Source organism: Galeopterus variegatus, unplaced genomic scaffold (genome assembly GCF_000696425.1).
Source record: "Galeopterus variegatus unplaced genomic scaffold, G_variegatus-3.0.2 Scaffold7472, whole genome shotgun sequence".
In the NCBI taxonomy this organism is placed as follows: Eukaryota; Metazoa; Chordata; class Mammalia; order Dermoptera; family Cynocephalidae; genus Galeopterus; species Galeopterus variegatus.
Window position 1 is genome coordinate 89,557 of NW_007733583.1, and position 12,881 is coordinate 102,437.

A 12,881-nucleotide genomic window follows, 5' to 3' on the forward strand; every position below is an offset into this window, starting at 1 on the left:
CCTTATTCCAGAGAAGATTTGGAGACCTATAGGATATACCTAAAACAATGAAATGTGAAGAAGTGAGGACCAAGAACAAATCAAATCAGAGTCAGTACCAGGAAAAAGAAACCCAAGTGCAAGGTACAAAATCCCACAGAAATGCTCCTGGGGAATCCCTAATTTGTCTTTGAACACCAGCAGCGAGAGCAAAGAGAAGCACGATCTGTTAACTGTCTGAATGGGGCGTGGGGGCATCTTATTTGTTCAGGGGAAACCCAGACCTTTAATACTGCCTGCAAGCTTGCCCGTAACCCTTTCTGGAAGCCAGGTGAGGTTGTTTTCCTGGGTCGTCCTGGCTGATCTTCACAAACACTCAGGTCCCATATTATCCTCCTGTGCAGACGAGGGGGCTGAGCTTTAGTAACTTTCCAAAGGCTTCATAAAGAGTCCTAGAGGCACCGGCTCCTTGTCTGGCTGGCTTTATCGCCCAAGCTCATAACCACTGCACTAACTTGCCTCCTGTACTTCCCCTGAGATGTTCTGCTGGGGTGTGCAGGGGTAGGGGGGTCATCAGCAGGTGTGTAGGAACCAACACAGCGTAGCCTGCCGGCATTGAATATGGAGTTATAAGGCATTTGTTGCAGACTATTCGGACCTTACATGGCAAGTTCTTTGTTCTAGAATATTTTCTTGGTTGGAAGCGGGACAGAGTATTTGGGGGGAGCTTCTGGAAGTGGAGAACGGGAGCTGTTCTCCAGCCTTGCCACTAGGGAGCAACATAACCCTATATGTGGCTGGTCTGGCCCGAGTTCCACTCTGTCTAAGGCCTGCTGGAGTTAGAAGAGGAGGAAACAACTGCAGATTTGGTTAGGTTCCTTTTAGATCCAAAGTTCCCTGCTCAGTAGCAGCTCTGGGCTCTTCTTGGAGCTCTCAGTAGGGCCACAAAGGATCTCTGAAACCCTTGCTAGTTCGAATTCCTAGGACTCCCCTCCCCTCTCAGTCCTTCCCTCAGCACATAGACACATTGCAAACAAGCATGGAAAACATTCTCAACATGTGGTGTCATTCCCCCCTTTTTGCCTCCTTTCATGTGGCACATGGGAAAGGAGGGTGGGGGTGAATCTGGTGGACAGTTGGCCCCCTCGGGTGCAGGTGGGAAGTTCCCCACCAGACTGTCTGAGAGCAGCCCCTCCGTCCCTCATCCCTGTTCCTGTAGCACAGGGTGTTCAACCTTGGCTCTACGTCAGGATCCCCTCAGGAGCTTTTAAAAATACCCACGTGTGCATCTTACCTTGGCCCATTCTGATTGACTGGCCTGGGGTGCAGCCTGAGTGTTGGGAATGGCCCAGGTATGGCTGACAATGACTGTGCTGGCACAAGAACGTTAACCCAGGCTAGGCCGTCCCCCATCAATTTCCCTCTGGCCACATCAGGGGAACCACTGCCCTAGACCAGCGGGGGTGTGGTGGCTAATTCTTCCATCTGGTTTGGGAAAGAACCAAATCCTTGGCCACTGGGTGAACCTCCTTCACTGACACCTCTCTCTCTTCTGAGTGAAGTGCCTGAATGTGACAGGCGCTGCCTGCCCCTCCAATGCACCTCCCAGCCTTCCCCACTGTGCCCTGTCTGGTGCTCCATCCTCCCTGGAACCTTCCAGAGCATGCCACACTTGTTTGCATAGCTGTGCTTTTGCACAAGATGTTTCTTCTGGGATGTGCCACAGAAACCCAAGCTATCCCATGTCACCTCCAAGAAGCCTGCCTGCCCCCGCCACCCAACATACCTGTAGTACTACATGTTGCCTGGGGAATGGTAGTTGTTCTTTACCGCAGGGACCTTTGTGCATCCGTGCAGATAATGTCAGTAGCTGTTGGGAAATGGCCTACAGGAGGACACTTGAGCCCAGCCCCTGCAGGTAACAGACTTGGAAATGGGTGCAATGGTCCAGCAAAGTGGTTGTGGCCAGAGCCATTGATGCCACAGGCCATGGGCTTACAGGCTCTCATTGACAGCACTGGTCAAAGGACAGGCGTGGGACCCCATGAGGAAAAATGTGTCAACCAGGACTGGGAAGAGAAAAGTAGAGTAGCTAACTTGTTTAGGTTTTAAAGCTAAAAGTCCTGAATCCTGCTAACTCCCTCAGTCCATAGTAAACCGGATGGTTGGTTACCCTAGATAAGCTAAATGCTAAGATGGTCATGACTAATGCAGGACACCCAGGAAGAGGAGACTGTGGCTGTGGAGGCTGACTCCCTGACTTAACAATTCCATCAGTGTGGCTCAACTGCCCCTCTTTCCAGTTGCCTGTGACATGGAGGCCCCTCCTGGAGGGCTGACACAGGCTTGACCAGGCCTCAGGGGGAAGTCCTCGACCTGCCTCAGAAGAGAGTGGATGACAGCACAGGTGGGACATTCATCTTTTTGTATTCAGTGTCCAGCTCCCAGGGCCCTGCCTCATGTTGCTGTATCAGGGCATGCAGAAGGGCCTGAAAACGACTCTGCAGCTTGCAGTGATTACAGAAGCTGGAGCAGCAGCAAACCAGCCCTGCTGGTGGTAGCCACATGGCACACACCTCTCTCAGCTGCCACTTTCTCCTCTTAGAACGGGGTAACATGGGTCCCATGTCCTTTCCAGGGGTGGACACGAGGCCCAAATGCCCTAATGCTGTGGCAGACTCCAGAGGTCTGAAGCAGGGATTCTCAGCCGTGGCCGCTTCCTGGAATCACCTGGAGAGTTTTAGAAGTCCTGATGTGGGTCTTGCCCCCAGAGGCTCTGAGCTATTTGGTCTGGGGTGGGGATTGGGCTTTGGGATTTTTTAAAATTTCATTTTTAACTTTCCAAGGCCACTGCTCTAAATGCCTTCCAGGTGTGATTCCTGTTGAGCAGGAAAGATCTACTCATGTGAAACAACCACAGGACCAAGTAATGTGCAGAATCGCCTATGTTGAGGGATGACAGTTGAGGGCAGCTGTCACTGTGGGGGCATTAACGAGGAGGGACTTTCTGGGAGAGCAAGGTGATGGGCATCCGATGTGCAGAAGGAGAGAAGAGTCGTGGGAGAAGTTGAGGGGAAGGGGCAGTGTGGCGGGGTGCAGAGGGCGGCTGGGAGAGCCGCGGCAGGCAGACAGGCAGCCTATGTGGCTCGCAGCTTCCCCCACTGGCTCCCTCCCTCCGAGGCCTCAGAGGTCTGAGATGGAGCTGAAGCCTTGGGGGTGATAACTCAGAGACAACAGGCGAGGGATGGGCAGAAGGGAAGCGATTCCACTCCCTCCCCTCTCCTGCCCATGGAATGGTTTCCACATTCTCTCAGGAAAGATTGCTTGGGCACAGCCCAACCTCTGGCACCTTTTGGCGTCCTCTGTTAAGAATTTCTCAGGCTCAGGGTTTGTGTAGGGACTGAGGCAAGGGGTGGGAGCATGGGGTCCTTTGTAGGAGAGAACAATCATCACTGCCCCAGGACCTCTCCATATTGTTGTGAATGTCAAAAGATAAAACCCTGAAGGCAAAACCTTGATCACTCCCGGGTGCTGTCCAGATTCTTGTTGGTATGTGCATAGAGTGAGCATACGTTCCCTGTCTGTGGTGACTTCATCCAGGAAACCATTTCCTTTTTTTCACCTGTGGCTGAGGGGCCTCTCTTACCTCAGAACAGGTGCCCTGGGAGACCTTCAGAAGGCAACCCCCAGAGCTGAATTCCAGAATGGTAGCTGTGGCCAGCTCCTTGGATGAGAAGACACCTCAGAATAAATTTTCTAAGGTTACCTACTTAATTAAAGATGTAGGAGACCTAGGACATTCTCTTAAGGGAAAAAAAAATATATCTCAAGCGCAGTTTTATGTTAAAAGCCCACCCTTTTTAACATTAAAAAGTCAACCTAATAATTACGAGAGATGTCATAAGGCAGCAATTAGGTGCCGAGCAAGTGGGTTAGATATCAGAGACTTACATTCAGAGGCTCGAGAGCGGATCCAGAGGGTTGGGAGTGTTGGAGGCGGCTTGCTGGAGGGGGAGGCCTTGAGCAGACCAGAGGGTGGTACTGACTGGTGTTTCTGGGGAAGCTGGGGAGGGGGGCAAGTTTACAGGGAGGAGTGTGAGCTCCATTCTCAGCAGGCTGGGTTTGGGGTGGCCCGTGGAAAGAATAGGGAAGTATTGAGTGGGAAGCAGGAGATGGGGAGATGGGGAAGGCCAGGAGGCCCTGGTGTGAATGCAGATGTAGAGATCCTTCACTGTGATCCTGAAATCAGAAGGGCTGGGGAAGGATCCCTGTACACATCCTGGATTCTGTGGACCCAGAAGCTGCTGCTCAGGAAGGGGGGCAGCCTCTTCTTGGGTATAAGTGTGCAGGAGAGAGGGTGTCCTGGGGTCTGGGTTGCCATTGTCTCCCAGGAGCACCCAACAACCTGGACTCCCCTCTCACCACTCCCAGACCTGGTGAAACCACCAACTGGCAGAAGTGTAGGGGGCAGAGGCTGGCACTGCTGCATACCCAAGAGCTCCCCACAGCTCATTCTCATGATGTTGACATGCTGATGAGACCTAGAGGAGAAACTGTCAGTCTGGTGTGGGGTGGAGGACAAACTCCACTCTCCCAGGAGGACCTGACCACCAAGGACCTTGGACATGATCTTTTGAGATTCAATGTAGTATGATGGGGGACTGGGGGTGAGATGGTGTTTGAGATGGGGATGGCACACATGGCTTAGGATCCTTTTACTGCTTATTTGCAGCCTAACCTTGGTCTTAATCACCTGAGCCTCAGTTTCCTGTCTGTATAATGTGAATAATAACAGCTACCTCATAATGACCGTTCATGTGCCTATACAAATAGTGGTTCTTGTATTTGAGAGCTTGTCAGGGAATGGAAGTGATTTCGTAAGGAGTCAAGTAGGCCTGGGTATGAAGATCAGCCCAGCCCTTTATTAGTTGTGTGACTTTGGGCAACTCCCATCACCTTTCCCAAGCCTCTGTCCTCTTACCTTAGAGGGATGGGTATTGCCCATCTCACAGGGTGGCTGTGGCCAGTGAACACTGCAATGCATACGAAGTGCTGACTGCACAGCCTGGGACATAAAAAGATGGTAACTGAAATTTTGTTGTTGTTAATTAGCACTGCCTAAGACCTGAGTCTGATCCCTTTTTATTTAGCTGATTAATCATTAGTCAAGGATCTGATATCCCAAAAAAAAAGCACTGCAAGTATTTGCCAGTTAGACTTTATTGTTAAGAGCTATAATGTTGTGGACATAATATTGAGTTTGGCATTGGAAGACCTGAATTCAAATCCTCACTTTATTACTTATTAGTACTCACTCTCTCCTCCGTCAGCCTCACTGTCCTCATATGTGATATGGGAATGATAACAATGGCCTTCACAGAACTGTGGTGAAGACAAAAACCATCAGGCATGTGGATCCATGAGGATGCTCTGGGCTGCAGGTCTGGAAATCCCAACTCCAAGTAGCTAAGCAATAAGAACTCGTGCATCTGGGGCAGCCTGCAGGGCTGGTTGATTTAAGACTCAGTGATGTCTTCGGGGGCAGGCTTGGGACTGCCTAAGCTCCCTGAGAGCAGTGGAACTATGGGGAGAGGATGTAGGAAAGAGAGAGTGATGATTGACAGGCCAGAGAGGAATTGTTGCCTGCTGACGTCCATTCATCCAGGACTGTAAGCCTTGGAGTGCAAACATGGTTCAACAAGGTCCCACCTGCGCTAGGGATCTAGCGCTGTGTAACAAATGACCACAAAACACGGGGACCTAAAACAACAAGACTCAGTTGTTACACCTTGTGGATTCTAAGATTTGGGACAGGGCATGGCTGGGATAGCTCGCCTCTGCTCTGTGCTGTCTGGGGCCTCAGCTGGAAGATTCCAAGGGTGGGGAGGAGAATAATCTGAAGATTCATCAACTAGTCTGGTACCTGATGTTGGCTGAGCCCTGGACTGGGGCCACCCACTGGAACACCTACACGAAGCTTCTCCAGGAAGCTTCTTCACAGCATGGTGGTGGATTCCAAGGATGAGCATCCCAAGGGACAGAGCCAGGTGGGATCTGTATCCTTTTTATAACCAAACCTCTGATGTTATGGTGCACCGTTCTGCCATATTCCTTTGGCTGTGGCAGTCACAGGCTCCCAGCTACCTCTCAGTGCGAAGAGTGTTGGACACACTGAAAGAGCAGGCAGTATGGGACAAACAGAAGGGGGCGGCTGTCTTTGGAAAGTACAATCTGCTGCACTCCCCTTGAATAACGCACATGTCTAGCTGAGAAGACATACAAAGCAGCTCGCAGCAGTAGAATGCACAAGCTCTGTCAGCATAGGTACAAGGTACTTTGGGCCACTGCAGAAGTAGCATCTACTCACCCTGGGACACTGGGGAAGGCTTGTAATCTGAATCTCAGATGAGTCAGACTTGACTAGGGGGAGCCTAGGAGGGAGGTCTCAGCAGAGGGAACAGCGTGAGCAGAGGGCAATGCTCTGGGCAGGACAGGAGGATTCTGCAGCTGGAGCACAGGGTTGGGGTGGGGCGTGGGTAGGGGAAGAAAGGCTGGAGAGGTGGGCTGGGGTCAGCCTCGGGTGGCTGAGAGCAGGCTCATTGCTCTCTGCCCACCTCCATCCCCTGCCCCTCTACACACAGTAGGCACTTAGCAAATATTGGATGGAATTGTAGTGAGCAGTGCATACTGAAGAGGCAATCATATCCCACAGGGATGCCACAGGGCTTCCTGGAGGTGGTGTGATGAAGGCGGATGAGAAGTCACTTTCATATTATAGGAACTTGAGGTCCTTTTTCTCAGCTGTTGCCTTGGCAGTACTTTTCAATGTCTCTGAGAGTCCACAAGAGCTGGTAGCAACCCTGAGTCACTTCTCTTTCCCATGCCTCACCCTCAGCAGGATTCTTGGGTCCTCTTTCCTCCCTAAGGGATCCTGGCTCACACTCTCTTCTGCCCCTTGTAGGGTGGGGAAGATGCATCTGGCTGAGGAGGCAGCAGAGAGGAGTGAAAGGGCCAGGAGGGAGGGGAGGAGGGGAAAGAAAAGGACAAGGAGAGGGAGGGGAGGTAAAATGGAATCATTAAGTGTATGCTCAGTGCCAGAGCCAAAAGCCCATACTGCAAATTGCTTTTTTCTTCCCGCTTGTCCCAGGGAAAGATCCAATTAAAATAGCACCTATTGGCAATGGAAGAGTAATTGCAACAGGTGGCTTATTAAGCCTGTCTGCAGAAGCATTCGGGGGCAGACGTGGCTTCAAGAACCTCTGTGTGGGCTCAGACACTCCTGAGCAGGGGTCTGATGTCACCAAGCAGCAAAGGCTGGCAGGATAGGGGTTGCCTTGGTGTCTTGCCTGCCATGGACCCTCCTCAGTGGCCTGAGAAGGGCCAGACTGGTCTCTGTGGGGAGCATTCTGTGCCGTGGTGGGGTAGTTTGGTGGGCTGAGACATGGGGCTGATCAGATCAAAATTGTTCAGTTCCAAATCCCAGGATGAAGAAAAAGCAGGGCTGGAAGGGGTCTTAGAGACCACCAACCCCATCTTTCTAGGGGAGAGTGACTTGCCAAGGGTCACTCAGCCAGTTGGTGCTGGTGACACCAAGGCCATGGGTTCAGATCCCTATATAAGGATGGCCGGTTAGCTCACTTGGGAGAGCGTGGTGCTGACAACACCAAGTCAAGGGTTGATATTCCCTTACCAGTCATCTTTTAAAAATAAAGTCCTGGTTTTGTTCAGAATAAAGGTGGAGATACTGGTTAATTTCAGACTTTAACAGCAAGGATATTAAACACCAAGTCAAGGGTTAAGATCCCCTTACCGGTCATCTTTTAAAAACAAAACAAAACAAAAACCCAAGAAAGCACCAAATACGATGGTAGAAACAAATCAAAATATAGTAGTGATTAGAATAAATGAAAACGGATGAAACACACAAGTAAAAAGATTATATTTTTTAGGGCCGGCCCGTGGCTCACTTAGGAGAGCGTGGTGCTGACAACACCTAGTCAAGGGTTAAGATCCCCTTACTGGTCATCTTTAAAAAAAAAAAAAAAAAAAAAAAATCTAGCTATACGATATGTACCTAAAATGATATGGAAAACTTGTAAGAAACAGGTTGAAGAAAAAATACACAAAGAAAATATTAACCAAAAATAAAGCTGGCATAGAAATATTAACATCCAACAAAATATGCAGCCTTTATTTCATACCTGCTGTATGCAGAGCCCTGTTCTAGGCCTGAGGGGTGATAGAGGAGAAACAGATACATGACTCCTGTCCTACAGGACTATGGTTAGGGTGGTGACCACATGATTCCAAAATAACTTTAGTCGACAAATACTTGTTCCAACACAAGATGATATTTTTTAAAAAGGGATAAGGGAGTGGAGCATACTTGGAGTTCCAGTAATATAAACATTTATTGATCAATGTTGAATTGGTTTCCAAAGATTACCCCCCCACCAATGAACCATGCGTCCCTGTATTCATGCCCTGTGTAGTCTCCTCCCACATTGAATCTGGACTTGCCTTGTGACTCATTTTAATAAATAGGATGTGGCAGAAGAGAAAATATGCTGATTCTGGGCCAATTATTAAGGCCTGAAAACTTCTGCTTTGCACTTTAGGGAAGAAAGCCCCCACGAAATAAGTCCAGCTATCCTGCTGTCTAGACTGCGGAGAAGCCACATGGAGAAGGAGATGCCTTGAGATTACAAGGAGAGGAAAGAGATCCAGCCATCTCGCCTGAGCCCAGCCTTCCAGCTGTCCCTGCCAATGGCCAGACTTGGTCGACTTCTAGATGGCTGCAGTTCCAGCAGACGTGCAGCAGAAGGACTGCCCAGCTGAGCACAGTCAACCTGCAGGATCATGAGAGATAATAAAATGGTTTTCATTTCAAACAAGAAAGTTTGGGGGTTGTTTCTTTATGCAGCTGTAGAAAACCAAAACAATCACTTTCAACTTGTGCTTGACACTGTGCTGGCTAATCATTTTCATAAATTATGTTATTAATCCTTTCAACAATACTTAGAGGTATGTGTAACTAACTCCCACTTTACAAATGAGGAAACTGAGGCTTGGAAAGAATGTCACACAGCTAACAAAGGACAGAAGCAGGGCTTGAGTCAAGGGCTTCTTAATTACGGACTCTGCCCTCCCAACCACTGCACTATGTGGCCAGGTGGGGGAGTTGAGGAGTGAAAGACACAAGACATTCCAGAGCAAATCACAATGTGTCCCATGCTGTGTCTCTTCTAGTGTGACCTCTCTTTAAGCTTTCCCCTTTTTGTTTTTTCATCCTGTGCTACTAAGGAGGGAAATGGATTCTAGAAAGATGATCAGATAAGTGGGCAGATGATGTAGTTGGGGATTTGATTATAGTTTTGACACATTTCATAACAAGCAGTAATCATCCTCAGTATTCAGTTGTCATTGGAGAAAATGTAAATGCTGCATCTGCTCACTGCCTGTCTTTTCTTCCAGACAAAAGAACACATGTTCCTGACAAAGGAGTGTGCCTTGTCCCTCCCCCCAACCTCCATCTCAGTCACCACTGGAGAATCCTGTGCTTTGGGACAGGTGGGAAATACCTGGGTCTTTATGGGCTCTCCTCTCCCCCGCTTAGCCCAGGCAAGTTCCAGACTCTTCTGCATCCATCAGGTCTTAGGGATCATGTTAGTTACCATCCCCAGTTTCATGGATGAGAAAAAGAAAGTTCACAGAGGAAGTGTGGCTTCATCAAAAACCCACTGAGAGCAAGTGTCAGAGTCAGGCTAAGACACATCTCCAGATTCCTCCTCCGGTGCTGTCCAAACTCCAACACCATCTGCAGTCTCCTCCCCAGCCGCAAACAGGTTCTGAGACTTCTGATGGAGCTGATCGTAATCCAGCAGACTCTAAAAGTCTTGAGAACAGTCAGAATATGTTGAGAACGGAAACTGGCCCAGGAGCCCAACAGTCACCATGGACAGCTCAGGTGACCTATTTACTGGGGAGGCGGGAGGTGGGAGGCTGGTTGCCCAGCAAAGCAGAGTGTCATGGAAGAGAGAGAAAAATATTGGAACGACCTTAGAGACCATCTAGTCCAGCCTCCTCAGTCCACACGGGAGGAAAATAGAGAAGTGACTTGTCCAGGATCACACAGCCAGTCAGCAGCAAGCCAGAGACGGGGGCCAGGAGCCTACTCCTCACACCTCTTCGAGGCCCTCGGATACTTGGTCCCCATGGCTAATTAGTGGCACGGCCGGAGTTTGAATCAAGGTCACTGAAATTAAAATCTCCTGCCCTTGGGGATGACAAGAAAAGAAAAGAAAGAAAGGAGAAATAAAGGAAACTGGAAGAGCACCTGGCCCTGATGGGAAGGTCTGTGATCTGGCCTCTAACTGCACGTTCTTGACAGGAGCTTCCTACTTCTCCAAGGTGATGTGGCCTTTCAGAGACAATTTAGTTACCATGGCGACCGCATTACAGGTTTCATCTCCATGGCAATTCTTTGGAGTTTTTCCACCCTCTGGTAAGTACACATGTGACTGCCCATATGTACATCCCAGAAAAATTAATATAAAATCACGTTTTTGGAAGTAGAGTATCTCATTATCCAAGTCTGCAGCCAGGAGCATAACAAGACACATTCTAGGTTGGACAGGGCCCAGGGCATAAAGGACCCAGAGCGGTCTTCGGGGCAGCTCTGCCTTCTCACTGCCATTGCAAACCTCTCCCAATTTTACAGCTCAGTGCATCTTAAGTTCACCACAGTCACAGATAATCTCTCCTTTTCTGTATCTTCCCTAGTGTCCTGTCCATGGCAAAGCCTCAGTGTTACCTGCACTGACAAGAAGTGCTGGGGCAAGGAGAGAGGTGGCTGGTTCTTCTGATCACAACCTCTGTGGTACCCCAGTGGTGCCCACTTGCTTCCCTTGTCCAGTGCAGCCCACTTTTGGGCACCCCCGGAGCTGTTCCCTCCTTTTGTGGCAGACCTCACCTGCCTGATCTGTGGACTGTGGGCACCCCCTTCAATGTGACCTGATCTGCCATCCATTTTCCAGGAAACCCTCATGGTTTCTGGTCCAATGAAGACAACCCTTCTGTCTTCCAGCAATGCTGTGGATTTTCTTGAATATCTGTCCTGATGTTTATGATGATGTAGAGCTGGCTGGAATGAGTATTCAGTCCACCAGCTTGACCTAACCCTCTCTCTCTCTCTACTTTTAGTGTTTATCATCATCTTCTCTATTGTCATCATGGTAGTAGTAGTGCTATTTCATGTTTGATGGGTCACTGTCACATTCTGCAACAAAGCAGGAAGTGCCCACAGAAACGTTCCACCGGCATCCCCAGTAATGAAACAGAAAAATCAAGGCATGGTTTCATTTCAAAATTTCAATGAAAAGTGTAAAAGGTACCGGCTATGCACCTTCAAAATAGCTTTTGAACTCAGACTTGGATTTGAACTCTGGTTCTGTCAATTATCAGCTGTGGTTTTAGAGGAGTGACCAAAGCCATTTGAACCTTGTTTCATTAAGTGGACGTGACCACATGTCTTGCAGGAATTATTAGATGAGAGTTATGAGAAGAATCAGAAAGGATTATGAGATGAAATATGAAAAGTGCTTCACACTATTCCTGGCATGTGACGGAGCCTCTGTAAATGACAAGTATGCTTATTAGCACCTCAAAGGGGAATAATTCTCATGGAATTTTATTTGGATCTGACTAAAGTGAGTGCTCACCCTCCTCGTGTTTTGTTTATTTGATTAAATATCTTTGATCCCTATGAAGCATGAAGCCCCTTGAAAGCAGGGCTGTGTCTTCAACCAAGGTCGGTGGCATTCCTGCACTGAATCATGCTGGATGCTGTAGAAAACACAAACGTGGGGAAGACAGTTCTGGTCCTCAAGCGTCATGTAGTAGGGGAGGTAGAAGTGGATGCTAGTAACCATGACAGTGCAGAGCGAGGCACATGCCATGCACTGCGGCATGTGGCTGGGTCGTTAAGAGCGTGAGCTCAGAAACCAGTCTCCGGGTTTGGATCCCAGCTCTGCCACTTACTGGCTATACCACCTCAGACAAGTCTCTTAACCTTGCTGGGTCTCAGTTTCCTCAAGTGCAAAACAAGGATGATAATGGAAGCCACCTCTTAGGAGAGTTAATACGTGAACAGTCTAACACAGAGAAGGGCTCAACAAACGTTAGCTGTTGTTACCTAGAGGTACAAAGATTGTGTAGGACTGTGTGAGAAGCAAACGTCATTCTGTTTGGTGGATGAGGTTGTGCTTGAGCTTGACCTTGGAGGATGAGTAGTTCTCAAAGGGCACAGGAGGGGAAGAGAAGCATTTGAGGGATGTAGAGTAACAGGAGCAGAAGCTTGGAGAGTGAGCTCTGCAGTGTTTTTAGGGTACAGCATGAGGGCTGGGTCACAAGAACACAGAGAGAAACACTGGGACATGGGCTGGTGAAAAGGTTTAGGACTTTGGACAGTTCCGTAGGCACTAGAGACCCATCACAGGCTACCCAGGAGGGGAGTGACGTGATGCCATCTATGTTCCAGGCAAATCGTCTTGGTGGCAGTGAAGGAGGGATCGGGGAAGAGGAAAGTGGGGGTGGGGGGAACCAAGAGGCCATTAGGGGGCTCTAGCACATCCCAGGCAAAAATCTCAAGGGCTTAAGCCGGGGAGGTGGACAGGAGGGGAGACAGCATGGACGTGGAATCTGCAAGACTTGCTGAAGGAGTGGGCGGAGTCAGACATGGTTTCCCTCTGGGTGGCTGGGAAGATGGCAGGGCGGTGCTCTTACAGGATCAGGGCCACAGGCAGGGGCCGGGCTTGGGGTGGAGGCCTTCCTGAGCTTGGGGTACGTGGCATGTTCCTTCTCCCCAGCCCTCCTCACAAGCCCCATAGAGCACCCTGCACAAG

The 12,881-nt window shown here is 49.4% G+C and overlaps 1 long non-coding RNA gene across 1 annotated transcript; it reads right to left on the reverse strand.

Annotated features, from left to right (window-relative positions):
• Positions 1 to 8,143: 8,143 nt before the first annotated feature.
• LOC103607488 lies at positions 8,144 to 9,867 on the reverse strand. Its single transcript, XR_551971.1, has 2 exons — positions 9,561 to 9,867; positions 8,144 to 8,828 (listed from the first exon to the last, which is right to left on the reverse strand). It is a non-coding gene; the product is annotated as an uncharacterized LOC103607488 (long non-coding RNA).
• Positions 9,868 to 12,881: the final 3,014 nt, after the last annotated feature.